This window comes from Myodes glareolus, chromosome 9 (genome assembly GCF_982192425.1).
Source record: "Myodes glareolus chromosome 9, mMyoGla1.1, whole genome shotgun sequence".
Taxonomy (NCBI): Eukaryota; Metazoa; Chordata; class Mammalia; order Rodentia; family Cricetidae; genus Myodes; species Myodes glareolus.
In genome coordinates, this window is record NC_142034.1 from 105,734,219 (window position 1) to 105,756,063 (window position 21,845).

Sequence of the window (21,845 nt, forward strand, 5' to 3'; positions counted from 1 at the left end):
TACACAATCCATAGTGTAAGCCATGAAAAAAATCCCAGTGCCATAAACTTGGTGTAGGAGGTCCTTCTGTCTATGTACTGCTTTCATTAATGAATAAAGAAACTGTCTTGGCATGTTGATAGGGCAGAACTTGGGTAGGCTGGGAAGATGGAACTGAATTCTGGGAGCAAGAAAGCAAAGTCAGAGAGATGCCATGGAGCCACCAGAGACAGAAACTGGGAATTTTACCTGGTAAGTCACTGCTACATGGTGATACACAGATTAATAAAAAAATGGGTTAAATTAATATAAGAGTTAGCCAATAAGAAAGTATGGCTAATGAGCCAAGCAGTTATTTAATTAATACAGTTTCTGTGTGGTTATTTCAGGGCTAAACTAGCCAGGAAGCTGGGACAAACAAGCAGGCCCTCCTCCTACATAAACTGTGATGTAGTAAAATCACTGTAGAAGACAGAAAATGTAAAATGAATGGTATACCCCCAAAGTTTTCACAAACACCAAACACAGGAGCCTTTTCCTTTAAAACTATGAGTACTAAAGGCAAAAATTTTCAATTCCAGAAAATTTAGATGAGGTGACACCACACAGGAGGAAACAGCTGTGTGTTTTCTTCTTCTCCTCCTTCTCCTTCTTCTTCTCCTTCTCCTTCTTCTTCTTCTCCTTCTCCTTCTCCTTCTCCTTCTTCTTCTCCTTCTCCTTCTTCTTCTTCTCCTTCTCCTTCTCCTTCTCCTTCTTCTTCTCCTTCTTCTTCTTCTCCTTCTCCTTCTTCTTCTCCTTCTTCTTCTTCTCCTTCTCCTTTTCCTTCTTCTTCTTCTTCTCCTTCTTCTTCTTCTCCTTCTCCTTCTCCTTCTTCTTCTCCTCCTTCTTCTTCCTCTCCTTCTCCTTCTCCTTCTCCTCCTCCTCCTCCTCCTCCTTCTTCTTCTTCTTCTCCTTCTTCTTCTTCTTCTTCTTCTTCTTCTTCTTCTTCTTCTTCTTCTTCCTCTCTCTCTCTCTCTCTCTCTCTCTCTCTCTCTCTCTTTCTCTCTTTCTCTCTCTTTCTCTCATAAAAGCAGTATACTTTCACCATGACATTACACATTGCCATGTCTTTACCAGGAATGCCCACTCTGTGCCTGCCAGTTAATATCTGAATGTGACCTAAGGTATTTGTAGGTGATGACATAGTGTCACAATTTCAAAAGGTTTGTGGAGGCCACAGAAGTGGATCCATTCCATCTTCACTAAAGGTGAGAGAGTTCAGACATATGATTCCTTTAAGGTTATACAACATAAAGTTTGACCTAAGGTATGGCTACTGGATGTCTTTCCTAGAAACAAGATGACTGGCCAAAGATGTGGCTACTGAATGCCTTACTCTTCAAAGGCCAGTCAACAGGATGTTTAGGGTGTGGCTACTTGATTTTGGGGGTATTACAGAGGTAATTACATTGGTTTGTTCTTTGTGTCTTGGTAAGGAAGTCTTTTGCCTTCTCCTTTTTGATTGGGGTGCATAAGAACTTTGAATAATAAATTCAGGGCAGATCACAGCACCCACTGGATGACCTCCTGACTCTGTCTTCTGTTTCTTGTCTATTTCTTTCCTTAATTTTCACTCCTCCTTTTCAAGCACAGATGGACCAGACAAAAGGTGACTTAGATGTTGGGGATTGAACACAGAGGAAATGAAGTGAAGGGCGCTACAATGTGAAGAGAACTCTCAGAAAAAAAATACACAGTGACAGTGAGTAACTCAGGTGCAAAACTATAGATAAAATTATAAGTGTGGGGCATTATAGCAGCCGACCATTTGTACAATTGCTTAGAGATATTTTAAAAGTCAGATGAGCTGAACCAGAACAGCACCAACTACAGAACTTATTAGATTTTGTAGAACAGTTGTGCCCTTGGTTTCCCAAACACAGGACCTTGGATGCAGAAACATAGGAGAAGAACTGGAATGAAAATCTAACAGCATTCTGATAAGTATGGGCCTGGAGGAATCCCAGTGGATGCTCTTCAACTGTGGGCACTTATACAGGACAGTTTGGATTATCGCCCTGAATAGCAGGAGGTATTTCCCCCTGAAGTGGTTAAAAGTGAGACAAAACCCTCCACTCCACCAGAGGAGCTGCTAGATGAGGGAGAGGAAGCATTTATGGGGCTGTGCAATTATGATCAGTCCAAGCCTGGTGAGCTAGAGGAAGAAGTAGCTAAACACCATAAAGAGCCATTTTCACCTCCCTCTCTTCTGACCAGGGATGCTGAAAGGCAGAAGCCTGGTGGTGAGATTCAGTGGGAGCTAAAAGGCTTGAGAGATGTAATAGTACCACTTTCACAGAAGTTGGAAACTCTGCAAGTCTTCTCTTCCTACCATGGTGGCTGGTTTAGATCCACCTTGGTGCAGAGACTGCCCAGAACACGGCACTCTCGGCTAGGCATGTATCTCCTCTACAAGTTAGTGCTAGAGAGGCTGCTAGCAGTGGGGAGGGTGGCCAAGGGTTTCAGAAGTTTCCAGTAATAGAGTAAAGGGATGCTCAGGGAAATCTAGACAGAGTTCATGCTCTGATCCCATTTAAACAACTCAAGGAATTAAAAGCAGCATGAACTCACCTTTTACACAAATGCTGTCAGAGAATACAGCTTTAGAAGCTTCGTCCCCCAGGGATTGGAAACAAATGGCCAAAAATTGCCTGTCAGAAATGGACTATCTGTTGTGGAAAACTGAATTTTCAGAACAATGTCAGGCCACAGCTGAGAGAAATCAGGCCCAACAAGTTTCTATTTCTTTTGATATGCTTGCCAGTGAACGTGTTTATTGGGAAACAGATCAGAAGTTGAATTTTGATGTAGCAGTGTATACCCAAATTAGTACAGCTGCCAAGAAGGCCTGAAATAAACTTCTGTTTTGAACTAAGGACTTATGTAAGGTAAGGCAGGGATCATATGAATTACTTCAGGACTTTGTATCTAGGCTGATGCAGACATAAAGCAGATTAATTGGGGATACAGAAACTGGACATTTGGTTGTTAAACAGCTAGCCTCTGAGAATGCTAATGCAGTATGACAGGCTGCTTTGAGACCTTTTAGCAAGAAAGGCAACAGCTGTGATTATATTCAAATTTGTTTGGATATTTGCACCTCATATCCTCGGGGTTAGCTTTGGCTGCTGCAAAGGATAACAATTAAAGATGTTCACTCCCAACAGAGAGATCACAGTACAGGAAGAAGGAGGGCCATAGGACCTCCTTGGAATTTCTTTGGATGTAGTCAGAAAGGGCATCAGGTCAAGCAGTGTCCTAACAGGGGAGTCAAAAAGGAACCTAGATGGTGCCCAAGATGCAGGAGAGGGAAGCATTGGGCTAATGAATGTAATCAAAGAGGGGCATCCAAGGGAATTTCCTTCAGACAAACAATCAAAGGGGCCCACCTCAGGCCCCTTGAGAAATCTATGGGGCAATCCAGTAGCCTGTCCTTCTGCAAGGAAATCCATTCAGTACCTCGGCAGAGCAACAGCAGACAGTTCCGAACTGGATCTCTGTTCAGTTATCTACATAACTTAGACTCCTGAAATGGGGCTGCAACCCCACTGGTGTTTATAAACCTTTGACAAAGGCACTGTAGGGTTATTGTTGGAAAGAAGTAGCACCATTATGCAGGGAATGTTTTTTGCTCCTGGAGTGATTGATGCTGATTTTGAAGGAGAAATCAAAATTATGACTCACCCACCTAATGGAATTTCTGTGGTAAAGACAGGCCAGAGACTTGAACAATTGATTTTACTTTCCCAAGTGCAAATGAAAACTAGGTTAAAAGAAAGAAGAGAGGAGAATCTGGGTTTGGCTCATCTGATGCTATTGACTGCAAGCCATAGGTCCACAGCACCCAGAACTTGCTTTGTTTATAAATGGAAAGAGTTTTTCTGGCCTCCTAGATGCTGATGCAGATGTGTCTGTTACTACTGAAGTCAATGACCTTCACATGGCCAAAGATTCAAACAGCTACAAGGGATTGATCAGACTCAGAATCCTGAGCTAAATAGCAATGAGCTTTCCTGGAACGATAAAGAGAGTCATGAAGAAAGTTTTCAACAATCCATCATTCCCCACTTGTCTGTAAATTTGTGTGGTTGAGATGTTATGAGCTGAATGAGAGTGTATTTATATAGTTTCAATGTAGTTATTACTAATCAAATGTTTCAACAAGGATTGTTGCCCAAACAAGAGCTAGGCAGGGAGAGTGAAGAATTGATCCCATTGTTCCTAGCAAGAGATCTCCCAAAGCAGGATTAGGATATTTTTAGGAGATGTTACTGATAAACCTGCACCCCTCTATACCACATTATTTGGAAAAGTGAAGAGCCTGTATGTGTAGATCAGTGACCTCTGACAAAAGAGAAAATACAAGCTGTTAGTACAGGAACAGCTGGATGGTAGCCATATTACACCTTCCAATTCTCCCTGGAATTCTATATTTGTAATTAAAAATAAATCTAGAAAGTAGAGATTAATACAAGATTTTTAAAAAGTTAATGGAACCATGCAGCTAATGGGAGCCTTGAAGCCTGGAATGCCTTCTCCTATAGACATAGAAAATGATATCTATAAAATTATTTTAGATTTAAAGGATTGTTTTTATACCATCCCTTCAGCACCCTAAACTGTCACAGATTTGCATTTAATGTTCCATCAGTTAATTTTAAAGATCCCATGAGGAGATATCATTGAAATATCTTGCTTCAGGGTTATGGAAAACAGTGCTACATTTTGCCAGAAATTTGTGGCTCAAGCTAAACAAAATATTAGAGAGCAATTTCCACAAGTTTATATTATCCATTATATGGATGATGTCTTGCTTGCTCATAAAAATGAAGGTGTTTTGCTTGCAATATATGACCAGCTTCAGCAGAGCCTTGCCGTGCAGGGTTAGATACTGCCCCGGGAAAAGCGCAAAGGCAGCCACCTTTCCACTATTGGGGACATATTTTGTATCCTAAGGAAATTAAGCTTCAGAAACTGGAAATGAGGAAAGATAATTTACAAACTCAATGATTTTCAGAAAGTATTGGAAGATATTCAATGGCTTCAGCTCTTTTTGAAATTGTTTAAGAAAGATCTTGAGCCCCTCAGTGAGATTCTTAAGGGAAATAGTGATCTTAGCTCCCCTAGGCATCTTACAGATGTTGCCAGACAAGTGCTGGCTCAGGTGGAGCACACAATTCCACCTATGTTGGACAGGTACTCTATGTTGACTATGTGAAACCATGGGAAACCTATGTGCTTCCCATACGACATACTCCAACAGCTGAATCATGGAAAGAGGGACCATTATTATGGTTGTATCTACCTGGTTCTCCAGCTAAAGTATTAAACCCTTATTATGAAGCAGTAGCTTGTCTAGTACAAAAAAATCCAGACAGAATCTAGACAATATTTTGGTAGAGAACCTAATGTGATCACTGTTCCTTATACTAAACAACAGGTTGATTGATTATTTTAAAATAATAATTCTTGGGAAATTAATTTTGCTCAATTTTTGGGCCAAATTGATACAAGTACATTTCTTTATATTTCCCAAAACTGTAATGAAAGATACTTTAGAAGATGCTATGCTTTTTTTTTAAAGACTGTTTTTTCAATGGAAGAGATGCTTATGTTGTTAATGGTAAAGGTCATGTAATACAAACAGATTCAGCTTCACCTCAGGTAGTAGAATTATGAGCTGTAGCTATGGTTTTCCAGCTTTTAATAAATAGTTCATTTAATTTATTTACTGATTAGAGCTCTTCAAGTCATAGAGACTATCTCCTGTATTGGAACTAGTAATAGTTAAATAGAATTCTGTTTCAGCAAATTCAAGATGACACTTATCAGTGAAAATTACCATGTTTTACGGGTCATATTAGCACTCATACCAATCTTCCTGGCTCACTGGAAATGCCCTGGAGCCTGTGTGACATTTTGTTGATCAATGGTTAATATGGGAGGGCCCAACCTCTCACATTGTGGATGGAACACTAGTGGACAGATGGTCCTGGATTGTGTAAAAAACACAATCCAGAGGCTTCTGGGGAGAGATGGCATTAACTTAAAAAAAAAGTCTATCTCAGACTAGCCTGTGGGCAAGTTTGAGGAGCATTTATGGCTAATATGAGAGGCACAGCCTACTGTAGTGTCATCCCTGGGCAGATAGACCTGAGTAGTGTAGCAAGGAAGGCTGAGCAGATCATAGGGAGCCAACCAGTAAGCAGCATCCCCCACGGCCTCTGAATCAGCTCCTGCCTCCAGTGTCCTGCCTTGACTTCCTCCCCTGATTTCCTGCAGTAGGGATGATGATGGGGATGAGGAAACCAATACCCTTTTCCTTCACAGTGGTTCTGGTCATGGTCTGTATCACTAGAACAGAAACCTAACTAGTGCACACCTAACCTAGAATCACCGCTCATTCTGTAAATCAGAAAACTTAACCTTTTGAGGTTAAATGTATGACCCAAAGTCACAGGACCTAGGGAGAAAACATAACCCCAGACCTCTCTATTAGTCTATACCATGTCATCCTAAACTTTAATAAGACATGATTAAAATGTTAACATAGGATTTAAAATAAGCCTTCTCCTTTTGTTCTAAATCAAAGTCAAATGAAATTGTGTGGAATGAAATATGGGTCGAGCTGACATACAGAAAATCTAATTTCCCTTGCACTTCACCAGAAATAGGTCCTTAAATGCCTTTCCTATTTTGTTCCAGCAGACATACTGTTTGAACTCAAGTCTTGCAAGAAGGAAAATAATGAGGTGACTTCGGGTCCCTAGTTGGATGTTTTCAGGAACTGGGAAACCCCGAACCGGCTGTCATCCATTATCAGTTCAGGCAGCAGTGCCAAGTTCTCTCAGCGTCTGCTTCTCTCCCCAGGAGAGGGCACGCGACCCAGCAATAGGTCTCTAACAGAAACAAATGCCTGTGCCTATGTCAGTGAGTTACTACTGAGTGCTAAATATATAAAATTAAAATTTACTAGTATCACTGTCCATGATGACTTATCTACTTGGCCCCAGCATCTAAAAAATAAAAAAGCTCTTATTTTATAAAAGTGTTTGTAAAAAGAGAGAGAATAATAGGATCAAGAGACAGGAAAGATGGTAAAATTTTACTTAAAACCAAAGGATTCTCTTTATGACACTAGAGCTAAGAGATTCTCCAAGAGACAATAGAAGAATTCTGATGGGCTATAAGGAAGAGACTGGGGCACAGCTTAAGGGGAATAATAAAGCCTGGAGTAGTTATTCACCAACAAGGGGAGGAGCTGTAAAGGGTGAGGCAAATACAGAAGCTATTGCTGAAGCTGCTGTAATGGCATCCGGCAGGAACAGGAGGAGACAGAGTAGCTCAATAAGGCTGCAGGGGACAGGGGCTCCGGTAGCACAACCGGTCTCCCAACGGAGTAGAAAGGAGCTGTGGCACAGTTAGGATATGGCTGCCCTGTTGTCAGTGCATCCGACAAGCACAGCCTGGCTTCTCAGAACTTTATCCTCAGTGTTTTCCCCAGGGAAGACTAGAGATGACTGGTTGGGCCACCTCTAGTCTGAAGGGTGTCACTGGGTCTGTTTCCATCTTGACAAAGGTTGCACACACTGACTGGGAAACAGGTAAATTGCCCGTGTGCCTGTGAATAGCTCCTACTCAAGCTCATACAAGCAACATTAATGGGACTAAATGGGTCTCACAAAAAAAGAGGCATAAAAATAGGAGAACGTATTGGGAAGAAAAGGGGGTTCAGCAGGAGTGTGGGGAGGATGGGGGCAAAGAGGAATAAAAATGACCCAAAGACATTATGAACACATATGAAATTGTTAAAAGAGAGGAGCAAGTACACTAGCAGTCATGGCTCACTGGAGAGTTTCATATTCCTGTTGTAATTACAAGAGTGCAGTTCCGTAAGCAAAGAGCCTAAGAGGGGCTGGAGGCGTAGCTCAGTGCTTACCAATAAGGGGTGGAGAAAGGAACCATTTTGAAACACAACACAGAACTTTGTTCTTTGTTAATATGACCCGCCCTCAAAAGTGCCTCTTCAATCAGAACTGGCCTGTAGGAAACGGACTTCTCAGTTCCAGTCAGCTCAGCCAAAGAGGAAAGGGGAAATTGGGAAGCAAAATTCAGAAGTACAGACTCACTCAAGACTAAGAGCTAGTTAGGGGCATCATAATGCTCGCCCACCCCAAATCTCACCACCACATCACTGAAAATTACAGCAGTTCATTTTACCATTGGCATCAGAGATGCATTGCAAGGCATACTAAAAAGCAAACAGTAATCAATGCTGAAGGCATCACATATTTTCTAGTGGAGCTCTGGGGACCAAGTTGCAGCAAAGTTCTGTAGATGGGAAAGAACCCAACTGGGAAATTACTATGAAGACAACAGGAGTCTCTGAGCCTCAGACCTCACATCTAAAAAGGGAACTAACAATGAGCTTCCTGGTTCACACATATGAGTTCACATTTGAACAAAGTCTGTGCATTTGCATTCGCCTGGCTGTCCTCCAGCCCCCAGTGTGGTCCTGTGGTCTCTAATGTTACTCTTCATTGTTCATGACAAACGGCTCAAGCTCTCTTCTTGCTCTGTATGTTTATCTTCAGCTATCCAAGGAGTCTCAGGTGCAGCAACCAAGTTGACCTGACCACTTCTTATATGATTTTACTGTCTCTGAGGATTTGGTCAGCTCATCTCTGACAACCTCATTCAGGGATGTGCACAGCCTTTCATCTTGTCTTCAAATTACAATGAACTCTTTCTCCGTCCTTTTATTATTCTTCCAAAGTTCCCCAAACTCATCAGCTGGAAGTGTGCTGTCCAGTCCCAGCATGAAGTGATCAGGTGACAGCAGCCCACACCATGACATGGCGCTGTGGCCACATTTCATCCTGAACATCCTCCTGGTCACCTTAGGGACCTCATTCTTTAAAGCTTCTTTACAGCTGCCTCCTCTTCTTTGAATCCTTTCCCTCTTCCCTGTGGCCTGTGAAATGAAGATTCTATTGCATTTTAATATGCGGTTCCAAGAAACCAACCTTTCCTATTTTATCATCGCTCCACCAGACACTGCAGGAGGACAGAGAGTTGACCCCATGCTTTCCTCAGAGTCTATAAAAGTATTTTTACAAACAATAAAGCCCTTAAATCCCTGAACGTAATCATGTCATTTTTCTTGAGAGTAGAAAAGTCTACAGCCAGATTTTAAAAAATAAAATAAAATAGTATTCTGTTCTACAGTGCCCACATCAAAGTACCTAGCAAATTCTTGCATTTGTGTTCTCCCTACCACGGGCAGTCATAGGCACAAGGAACTCTGGAGATCTAAGATGTCCCTTTGTGTGGGGAAGCTAGGGCTCAGAAGAAAACCTGATTTGCTCCAGATAACTCAGAGATGGAGAGGCAGAGTAAGGAGAACATGGATATGTGAGAGCCAGCTCTGGGGAGTCTGTGGTTTGCTCATTTGAGTGTACAGCAGAATATGGCCTGGGGCAGATTCATCTTCAGAGGTTGTAGATCGGCAGATATGTATTGGTTAGTCTACTTGGACTTCAGGCCATGAAAACACAACCCATGAACACATTTACCAGCTCACAGAGTGGGGAATCTTGCTGCGGGGGGAGGCAGAGCTTGGTACAGGTTGTTGTATCCACTGCATGATAACATTAGATTGTCTGTTCCTCCAGTCTCTTCTCTCTGTGTTCCTCCATGTTGGCTATATCGTCAAGTAGACCATGAATGTCATCAGCAACCATTCAGGGTATAAGACTCCAACCAAGCAGAGATGAGACTGTCTTCTCCTACAGTGTTTGACTATAGGAAGATATGCTAGAGTTTTGGCTTTATGTCTTTCCTGAACACAACTGAATCAGACATCCATTCTTTTTTTTCATAACTTTCATAATGCGTTACAAAGATGGGATGAAATGGTGTATTTGAACCCACAACTCTACTTCCAACATTGCAACACAGACTGCAGCCATTGTTAGCATGTTGCTAAGCTTGCCTGGTTTTCAAAGTTTTATTTTGTTTTATTTTTGGGTTTTTTTTGTTTTATTTTGTTTTGTTTTGTTTTTCGAGACAGGATTTCTCTGTAGCTTTGGAGCCTGTCCTGGAACTAGCTCTTGTAGAACATGCTGGCTTCGAACTCACAGAGATCCGCCTGCCTCTGCCTCCTCAGTGCTGGGATTAAAGTCATGCACCACCTCCACCCAGCTCAGACATCCCTTCTTGAAGTAGTAACTGTCAGAAAATAAATAAATAAACAAACAAACAAACAAACAGCAGTCCCTCGAGAAAAATCAGGCTGTGCTTAAGATGAGGCTTGCTGGAGTTTACATCAAAATGTCAGCTGCCCACCTGCACCACAAAGACAGAACTCTTTCCAGAAGGAGGGGATGGGAAGGGCATTGAGATCGGTGCTACACCTTCGTGTCCACATCCGGGGCTCTAGGATGAGACTTAAGAATGTACAGTACAGAAACTTCTAAATGACCCTAAAGACACAGTTCATGAATGGCACGCTGAAAATCCCAGCACATGCCACTCCACGTACAGAAGCAAGCATTCACACACAGTCATTTCAGAAGCTACCATACAGCAGTTTTGAGGTTTGACTTTCCAGAACTTTTAGATACAGGGTTCATGTCAGGTCATTGCCTGGGCACATTTCAGTTTCTTTAAATGATCTCTTCTCCCAGTTTCTTCTTTCATAATTTCATCTTTATAAACAAATATGAAGCGTTTTCTGCTTCTTCTTTAAGTCCAGGAATAATTGAAAAGTGACCACAGCATCTTCAGCTCCGGCCTCAGCTGCTGGACCTGCAGCTGTACTCAGCCCATTGGTTTTCTCCATTCTTCCCTTCTCATTTCTGTTCCTCTCGTCGTCTAATTTCAAGTGTTCTGTCCCCTTCTGCTGCAGCTCCCCACCACCTGTGTAGTTCTCTCATCATCTTCCTCGACTCCAGAATTTCTGCTCAGCTCTATTTCATTATTTATTTATTTATTATTTGCTTATTTATTTGATGTGTGAAGGAATGGAACAGGGAATGGTTAGGTTTGTGTGCATTGCGGGGAAGGGAGTGATGCATGCGTCATTAGTATTTTGGAAGGCCAGGAGCCAACACTGGCTTTCTTCCTCAGATGCTCTCCACCTTGCTGTTTGAGGCAGGACTGCTGTCTAGACTAGGAGGCAGTGGGCTCCCAGGTCCTCAGCACTAGGGCTACAAATGTGTGCCAACATGAACTGCTTCTTAAACTTTCTGCCTGAGTTCTGGGGAGCAAACTCTGGAGCCTCATCATCGCTCAGCACTTTACCAATGGAGCTATTCACCTAGACCTCTTTCTTTTCTCCCTATTTTATTGTTTTTATTGAGTTATATGTTTTTCTCTGCTCTGCTCCCTTCCTCCCCACTTCCTTTTTGCCCTCTCCCATGATCCCCATGCTTCCAATTTACTCAGGAGATCTTGTCTTTTCATGCTTCCCATTTAGATTAGATCTATGTATCTGGATTGTGAACTGTAAGCTGGCTTTCCTTTGCTTTATGTCTGAAAGCCACTTATGAGTGAGTACATATTATATTTGTCTTTCTGGGTCTGGGTTACCTGACTCAATATCATGTTTTCTAACTCCACCCATTTGGCCACAAATTTCAATATATCATTTTTTCTGCTGTGTAGTACTCCATTGTGTAAATGTACCACATCTTCTTTATCCATTCTTTGGTTGAGGGGCATTTAGGTTGTTTCTAGGTTCTGGCTATTACAAATAATGCTGCTATGAACATAGTTGAACACATGTCCTTGTGGCATGATTGAGCATCCTTTGGGTATATACCCAGAAGTGGTATTGCTGGGTCTTGAGGAAGGTTGTTTCCTAATTTTCTGAGAAATCACTATACTGTTTTCCAAAGAAACTGTACTAGTTTGCACTCCCACCAGCAGTGTAGGAGTGTTCCCTTTTCCCCACATGCTCTCCAGCATAAGTTGTCATCAGTGTTTTTAATCTTGGCCATTCTTACAGGCCAATCTCAAGAATGGTTTTGATTTGCATTTCTCTGATGGCTAAGGATGCTGAGCATTTCCTTAAGTGTCTTTCAGCAATTTTAGATTAATCTCTTGAGAGTTCTCTGTTTAGGTTTATATCCCTTTTTTATTGGGTTATTTGTTCTTTTGATGAACCATTTCTTGAGTTCTTTATGTACTTTGGAGACAAGTCCTCTATCTGATGTGTGGTTGTAGAAGATCTTTTCCCATTCTGTAGGCTATTGTTTTGACTTGTTGACCATATCTTTTGCTTTACAGAAGGTTCTCAGTTTCAGGAGGTCTCACTTATTGAGTGTTGCTCTTATTGGCTGTGCTACTGGGCTTATATTTAGGAAGTGATTTCCTGTGCCAATGCATTCACGTGTACTTCCTATTTTCTCTTCTATGAGGTTCAGTGTGGCTGGCTTTATGTTGAGGTCTTTAATCCATTTGGACTTGAGTTTTGTGCATGGTGATCGATATGGATCTATTTGCATTCTTTTGCATGTTGATATCCAACTATGCCAGCACCATTTGTTGAATATGCTTTCTTTTTTTCATTTTATGTATATATTTTTTTTGCTTCTTTACAAAAAATCAGGTGTTCGTAGGTATGTGCATTGATATCTGGGTCTTTGATTAGGTTCCATTGGTCCTCCTTTCTGTTCTTATTGTCAGTACCAGGCTGTTTTCAGTACTGTAGCTCTGTAGTAGAGTTTGAAGTCAGGGATTGTGATGCTTCCAGAAGTTCTTTAATTGTACAGGACTGTTTTGGCTATCCAGGGTTTTTGCTTTTCATTTGAAGTTGAGTATTGTTCTTTTAAAAAAAAGTTTCTTTTTTTTATTTTTATTGAGCTCTACATTTTTCTCTGCTCCCCTCCATGCCTCTGCCCTCCCCTTCAACCTTCTCCCAATATCCCCATGCTCCTAATTTACTCAGGAGATCTTGTCTTTTTCTAGGAGAGACATGGGAATCTATATGGGAAGTAGAAAAAATATAAGAGTATTGTTCTTTTGAAGTCTGTAAAAAAATTTACTGGGATTTTGATGGGCATTGCATGGAATCTGTAGATTGCTTTTGGAAGAGTGTCATTTTTACTATGTTAATTCTACCCACCCAAGAGCATGGGAGGTATTTCTATTTTATCGTATCTTCCTCAATTTCTTTCTTCAAAGATTTAAAGTTCTTGTCATATGGGTTTTCCACTTGTTTGACTAGAGTTATTCCAAGATATTTTATGTTACTTGTGGCTATTGTGAAGCATAATGTTTCTGATTTCTTTCTCAGCCCATTTATCTTCTGTATAAAGGAGAACCATTGATTTTTTTTGAGTTAATCTTAGATCCTGCCACATTAGTAAAGGTGTTTATGAGTTGTAGAAGAGAGAGTGCACAACCTTGTCTTGTTCCTGATTTCAGTGGGATCGCTGGGAGTTTTTCTCCTTTTAGTTAGATGTTGGCCGTTGGCTTGCTGTATATTGTCTTTATTATGTTTAGTATGTTCCTTGTATCCCTGCTCTCTCCAAGACCTTTATCCTGAAGGGAAGCTGTATTTTGTTGAAGGCATTTTCAGAATCTAATGAGATGATCATATGGTGTTTTTTTTCAGTTTGTTTATATGGTGATTTTTGTGTGTTGAACAATCCCTGCATCTCTGGAATGAAGCTGACTTGATCATGGTAGATGACTTTTCTGATGTGTCCTTGGATTTGATGTGGCAGTATTTTATTTGAGTATTTTTGCACCAATGTTAATGAGTGAAATTGGTCTGTAATTCTCTTTCTTAGTAATGTCTTTGTGTGGTTTGGGGTATCAGGATAATTGTAGCCTCATAAAAAGAGTTTAGCAATGTTCCTTCTGCTTCCATTGTGTAGAACAATTTGAGAAGTATTAGTATTAGTTCTTCTTTGAAAATCTTGTAGAATTCTGAGCTGAAACCATCTGATTCTGATCTTTTTTTGTTTGGGAGACTTTTAATGACTGTTTCTATTTCTTTAGCGGTTATAGGTCTATTTAATTTGCTTTTCTGGCCTTGATTTAATCTTAGTAAATGATATTTATCCAGAAAATTGCCAATTTCCTTTAAGTTTTCCAATTTTGTGGAGTACAGGTTTCGAAATATGACCTGATGATTCTCTGTATTTCCTCCATGTCTGTTGTTATGTCCCCCTTCTCATTTCTGATTTTGATATTCTTTCTCTGGCTTCTAGTTATTTTGGATAAAGGTTTGTCTATTTTGTTGATTTTCTTGAAGAACCAACTCTTTGTCTCATTGATTCTTTGAATTGTTTTCCTTTGTTTCTATTTTGTTGATTTCAGCTCTCAATCTGAGTATTTTCTGCAATCTATGTCCCTGGGTGAGTTTGCTTCCTTGTGTTCTAGTTTTCAGGTGTGCTGTTAACGCACTCCTCTGCCTCCTGAGCGCTGGGATTAAAGGTGTGCACCACCACTGCTCGGCTTAGGCTGGGAACGTTTTCTTCTAAGACTTTGTTGAATATATTTTCTGTGTTTCTGAATTGGACTTCTTTTTCTTCTTCTTCTTCTTCTTCTTCTTCTTCTTCTTCTTCTTCTTCTTCTTCTTCTTCTTCTTCTATCCCTTTTATTCTTATGCTTGGGCTTCTCATGGTGACCCATATTTCCTGGAAATTTTGTGTTAAGTTTTGTTAGATTTAATGTTTTCTTTGACTGATGAGTCTGTTTCCTCTATTGTATCTTCAACACTTGAGATTCTCTTTTCCACCTCTTGTATTCTGCTGTGTATGCTTGTTTTTGTGGTTCCTGATCATTTTCTTATAATTTCCATTTCTATAATTTCCTCGGTTTGTGTTTTATTGTCTCTATTTTGGTTTTCAGGTTTGAATCATTTCTTTCACCTATATGATTGCTTTTTCTTTGTTTTCTTTAAAGAATTTGTTGATTTCTTCCAATTTTTTGTTTGTTTTTTCCTTCATTTCTTTGAGAGAATTTTTCATTTTCTCTTTGAGGGCCTCAAACATTCTCCTAAAGTTAATTTTTGGGTCATTTTCTTCTGCTTCATCTGTATCGGGGTATTCAAGTTTTGCTATTTTAATGCTACTAGTTTTGTTGGTGTTTTGTTGATCTTTGTGGTGTTGAGTGTGTTTTTACCTTGTCTACCCATCTTTTCCTCTGATTGGTATAGTTAGGGCCATGTCTCTGGTGATCACTCTTTCAGGTGCCAGTTGATCCAAGGCTCAGATGGTTGTTTCTCATGGTAAAGTTGGGGCCAAGGTTCTAGGCACCCTAGAGGTCACTTGGCACTCCAGGAGGTCGCTCTGCAATCCTGAAGGTCATTTGGGTCTGCTCCCACTGAGGTCAAAGGTTCAGGCCTGGTCCTGCAGAGGTCTCTGGCTCAGGCCTGCACCTGTGGAGGTCACAGACTCTCGGACCTGCTCCAGCGGATGTCCCTGGCTGGAGCCTGCTCCAGAGGAGTTCTTCCGTATTGTTTTTATGGAGCTATACATTTTACTCAGCTCCCCTCCCTTCCTCCCTCTCCTCTTCTACCCTTTCCTGTGACTCCCATGCTTCCAATTTACTAAGAAGATCTTGTCTTCTTCTCCTTCCTATGTAGATTCATGCATGCTTCTCTTAGGGTCTTCTTTGTTGTCTAGGTTGTCCCCTAAACCTATTTCTTAATGGGTGCTTTCTATTCAGGCATTGTTTTCCAGCCTTGGTTTCCTTGTCTACCTGTGTTTTCTTACTCATCACCGAGTTTTATAAGTTGATTATTTTGAGTTTTTTTTCGGGAAGTTCCTAGATCATTTATTGGAGCGAGAAATGTTGGTAGTGACCGTGTGTTACTAATTTGGTTGTGCTGATCATTAAACAAGCCATGCATGTATCAAGTCATCAAGGTGTGTGTGTGTGTGTGTGTGTGTGTGTGTGTAAACAATACCTGCTTTATGTGTAGATACTCAATCCTTGAGGCTAGTGCCTCAACAGTCAGAATGCCCACAATGGCTGGATGGGCAACAGTTGGTAGTTACTCAGCACAAGGCAGGGTGCCTCTGTAGCCCCAGTCTGGCACTGGGACCTGGAAGATTCCTGGAGAACTCCTGGTCCCTTGTCCACAATGACAGCTGGCAAATGCTGGTTCTGGTATCAGCAAAGGAAGCAACAGCAGCAACAGGTAACAGCAACCTGGTTGGCAAGAAGAGGCCAAGAAAGAACTAGCCTAGTAATCTGCCCCCTACCATCTCCCTATCTGGGCTGCTACCAGAGTGTGCCACCCACAGTCAGAGCAGGTCTTCTCAAGTCAGTCAAAGCAATCAGGACACGGGTTTGGGTCAAACTCCCTACTCAAATGGTTCTAATTTGTGGCAAGTTGACTTTAATGGCAACCATAATAATCTATAACTCATTTGTAGGCAGAGTTTTCTCATCCTGAGTGCCAGCTCCAAATCACCATACAGAGATTTATATTAATTGTAAATGCTTGACTAATAGCTCAGGTTTATTACTAACTAGCTCTTACATTCTAAGTTAACTCATATTCCTTATTTGTGCTCTGTCACGTGGCAGTACCTTTATTAGCATGACACATTCTTTTCCTGTTTCCTCTGCATCTGGCTGGTGACTCCTGATTCCTCCCTTCTCCTTCCCATCATCCTTATTTTGGTCACCCCACCTATACTTCTTTCCTGTCTTCAGGCTTGTCAGCTTTATGATAACCAATGAGAGTAATACATATTCATCGTGTACAGAAGGATTCTTCCACAGCACTGATTTATAGCTTTATTTGTCAAGTTTTTAATTTTATACAAAGACAATGATTTGGCACTGAGGTAAATGCCCACCAATTATCTTCAACTCACAGGAAAAAGTCTTTTTGGTCTTCAAGGTAGGACACTAGAAATAGTCCTCAGGGAAACACAGTTTTAGTCAAGTCTTCTTCAACCTCAAGTACTCTCCTGACTGGGGAACAGTCCCGACAGTCAGAACCTTTAGCACAGTGAGAACCACACAGTTCCCTGTCCCTGGCTGTCATATCAGCTCCCCTATCCTGTGATGCTCTTCTCCAGCTGACTCATTCCGGCCTCAGACCATTTCAGCAAGCTTTGCAGCACTCACATGGGCCTGAACTCCTCCCAAACCCCACAGACCAATGAGATTGCTTAGTGCCTCCAATGCGTTCCACACTGGTGTCTGTCACGCAGCTCGCAGGAGTGTAGTTTTCTGGGCCCCTCTGCTCCTCTGAGACATTTGAATTTAGCTTAAACTGAGTTGTGCCAACCCACCAGAATTTCCATGGGTGGCATAGCTTCCTCTTATTTCTCTCTGCATGTCCTCATTCTTGCCTGGTGCATCTATTCTGCTCTCAACGACCCTTGTACAGTAGGTCATAAAGAGTTCAGAGCTTCTAGCACAATCCTTATCCCCAGAAATCCTGCAGTCCCTGACTTCACCCATGTTTCTGTTTCCATTTTCATACTGAAAGGTCTACAGGGAACTCAAGGTCTCAGGAAATACCACAATATTTTTATCACCTCAATTCCACACACACCTCCAAATAAGACCATTTAATGCATTAAGATGCATTAAATCAAGATGCATGTTTTTAAAGGGTATGCTTAAATAAGCACTAAATTATTCATGTGGGCCTAAATGTAAGCACAGGGTTTTCACAGCAACACTCTGACCAACATCAGAATCAACTTAAAGGTCCACCAATAGGGGCCTGGTTAGACAGTACACATTCTTACCACACCGTGGAATTTTAAGCAACCATTAAAATTGATGAAATATTTCTAAATTTGTTGACCCAAAAAGAAGACCATGGCAGAATATTGAGTGAAAAAGCAGGTTAGCCAGCAGTCACAATGTGATCTCATTTACATAACAGTATGTGTGGTTATGAATGTGTGGTGTGAGTGTGCCCGTGAGTGCATTACATGAGTCTATATAAATGTGTGAGAAGCCTGTAAATGTGGGTACATGGGAGTATGTGTAAGTGTGTGTCTGTGTGTGTGTCTGTGTGCATGTGCATGAAGAGGGGAAGGACGGAGAGAGGGAAGATATGCAGATGTGTTTGGAAATCCCTGGAAGGATATCAGAATGTTGACAACGGCATTGTTGGTTCTAAGTGGTGGGAGCTTCAAAGTCTTTCCATGTACATACCAGACTGCACAGTATCTTAGTGCCCACATATGACTCAGCATAGGGGTGGGTAGCTCTTACTCAATTTTGTGACTTTCAAGGGAAGTCTGAAGCAGACACAGTAAAACTCTTCTCTTCTCTCCTCTGTGATGGGAAAGAGAAGGGGTCAGGCCTTGTGAACTAACTAACCGTAAATGAGCTTGGCTTCTTTTATGCCTACAACCAACAGTCAATCTTTTTGCTTAAAAGAATCTGCAACAACAGTCCACTTGGTCCCCAGCTGGACAGACCGCACCCCGCCCTGCCCCAGCTGGGGCTTTTGCCCTGTTTTCTACTCCCTGGATGCTTCTTTGCCTGTAGAAAGTTAAGATTTTTGAAAACCATTTGGAAACTTTTAAAAGGATCTGTGGTCAGTTTAGAATTTGGCCCATGAATCTGTGGTCAGTTTAGAATTTGGCCACCAGAAGGAATGGTTCATCCCCAACACCAGCACTTTCCCAACCCTCACCTCACCAGACTCCACTGTAGTTACCCCAGATATCGCTTCTCATTCACCCATATACAAATTCTGATTAAAAGTCATCTTTTCAGGGCTGAGGAGGTGGCTCTTTGGGTGAGAGGGTTTGCTATACACTCAAGGAGATCTGAGTTCAGATCCCCAATACCACATCAAAGTTAGACTCATAAGCCCAATGAGACAGAAAGATCCCCAACATTAGCTGCCAGTCCAGCCAAATCAGGGCCAGGTTCGAGAGACTCTGTCTCAAAAATAAAGATGAGCCAGGTGGTGGTGCACGCCTTTAATCCCAGCACTCAAGAAACAAAGGCAGGCAAATCTCTGTGAGTTTGAGGCCAGCCTGGTCTACAAGAGCTAGTTCCAGGACAGCCTCCAGAGTTAGAGAAACCCTGTCTCTAAAAGCTAAATAAATAAATAAAACATATTGAAGAAGCTACTCAACATTCAGTTCTGCCACACGTGCCCACATACATACACAATTAAATAAAGGATGCTATCTTTGCTCTGCTCTGTCTTCCCCAATTGGTACCTTCCAGAAGATAACCCATTCCATCCCCACGCTTCACTCATGACAGGGCAGAGATGGGTCATAGGGAAGAACATTAAAACATCAGTTAAAGGTATTCTGGGACTGGAGGCACCAGCACTGAAAGCCCTTTGTGTGTCTGAAGTCCTATAGACAGCTCCAGCATGTCCTTAAAATACCACAACTAGACATGACCAAGGCAGTCTGCAGGGCTTTAAGTAAACAGGGTCTGAAGCAGTAAGACTTGCGTTGAAGAATGATGTCAGAGGTGCGGCTGAAATCGCTCAGAAAGCTGCGCTGAATTTGGTGAACTGTGGCTCAGTCACTTTGCCACCCTCCTTCAACCACGGCACTAACAAAACCTTTTTGATACTCCAAGAGCACGTGTCCCGCAGGTTCAACAGAGAAGCAGGACCAGTAGTGGATAGGTGGGTAGACATGGCTCTACCTTACAGACTCTGTTCTTCATCGGGGAGACCCCCATGAAGAGGACCGCTGATACTCTTCTCCATGGAAAGCCAATTGATTAATGATTTTAGTCACAGCCACAAAATTTCTTCACGGTAAAACCTAAATTAACAATCGATCAGATGAACAGGCAAGCTGGTTCAGGGTAAGGTGTGTCCACAAAGGACCTGCCCCAGTAGTCACACATCTGAGACCTCTACCAGCGGTTTTCTTGAGTTTCAAGTTTGCATCAATCAGATTATGAGACCTCCTTAACTCCAAAATCACATGACCCTAGTGTATGTGTGCAGGTGTGTGTGCAGGTGTGTGGTGGCCCTGGTGCATTCATCACCTTTCGCATCACTGGAACCAAATTCTGACAAGAAGGAATTTAAGGAGGAAAGATTTATTTTGGCTCCAAGTCTGAGGGGATGTAGTCCATTCTTGTGGGGACAGTGTGGTGTCAGGTGGGCCCATGGTAGCAGGAACATCCTCCTCACACCTTGGAGCAGCAGGAAGCACGAAGAAGACAGGAAGTGGGGTCAAGCTCGTCAACAGCCTCCACTTGCATTAGAATAAGAACTAAGTGAACTCCCTAACACGTCCCCACGTGTGCTTCCCAGTTTGGTTAGGTCTTACTAGGCTAATTTCACTTTGTTAGTGTGTTTCTTTGTGTGACTGGCAGCTTCCTCTGCAGTGAGCCACACCAGCCGAGAGACTGTGAGAGGAATGTGTGTGTGTTCACTTCTGGGAACAAGTTATCGCAAGCTCTTGTGCTTCCTCCACTCTCCTTCCTGGCTTCCGCGGGCTCAGTGGCCTCAAGTTCCACCAGTGACACAGAGCGGGTGGCTCAACCTGCATTTGGGGAAATAAGTGGGGGAAATAAACCTTATTTATTTAAGTTTTCAGATTTCCCGGGGGAAAGTAGATGACTGGGTGACTGAAAAGCAGACACAGGCAGAGGCAACAGTCCGTGGCCAGCTGTGCAGAGAATTTGGGTTAAAGGTTTCTTTTGTTTTGTGAGTTTACCTTGGAGACTTACGTGTTTGCTGCTGTCTACTTCTTCATGTTTAGTGGCTGGAATCCTTAACTTTTAATTGAAGCGTCTCAGCTTATTGTTCCCTATCTCCTCCTTGGAGCAGATAATGACCAGTAAACAAATCCACAAGGACCCGGCCTAACTGTGGTTTAAACAAACACTTTATTGAAATGCTGAAAGCCAGCTCCTGGACAACGACAGTTCCTGTGTTCACCCGGCGGAGCCTCCACGTCTGCTGCATAAGCGTTTCCTTTGCTTTCAGCTGCACTGAAAACCCATCTACTTGGAACTCCTTAGTGAGAAAGGCTGTTTCAGCTTACCACAACCCCTAGAGCTGGCTTCAAGAAGGACCCCAGAGCTCTCTAGCGGCCTGCACCCAGAGCCCACTATCCACACCCACAAACAACCAGCTTACACAGTCGCTGTGGGAGCCTTTACCCAGGGACAGGGCTAATTAATTTCAGATTTAATAAAATTTAATTAATTTTAAATTTCAAACCTTTTGTGTTTGTGTTTGGGGGTCTGTTTGCTGTTTGGGTACTATTAGTTTTTACCCAATGCCTTTCTCTAAAGCAATTCTGGAAGTGACCAATGGAAGCAAAGGGAAGAGCAGGCACACGGGTAGGAAGTCAAGACCCAGACAAGGGGCTCAAGAAAAACACTTTCAGCCTCAGTCACAGAGCAAGGGCACCCAGCCCATTGTCTACCACACCAGTTAAAGGGAAGCAGAGCCCAGGCAGCAGAAAGACCGGCTGTGGCACTTGGAAGACCTGAATGAAGCTACACATGGGGACAATTCCCTTTCAGTGGGAAAAGTGCAAAGGCACTTGAGCTGGTTCTGAGCTCAAATCTCAGATCTGTGTCTTACCTCAGTTTCCTCTTCTGTGAAATGGGGTGACATCACCCCCTTGAATGCTATCGAGTACAGCCCTGTCTTCTCCACTTCTCCCCCTTTCCTTCTGTTCTCCACCATGTTCTCAAGTGTCACCTTTCAAATTCCTGTCTTGGGATCTATTTCTGGGACAACTCACACCGGCATCTTCTCTCTACTTCCCCTGCTCCCCATATAACCTAAAAAGATAAACAAAATGTGGCCTGTCCAGGAGGAAGAGGACGGGGAGGAGGAAGAGGACGGGGAGGAGGAAGAGGACGGGGAGGAGGAAGAGGACGGG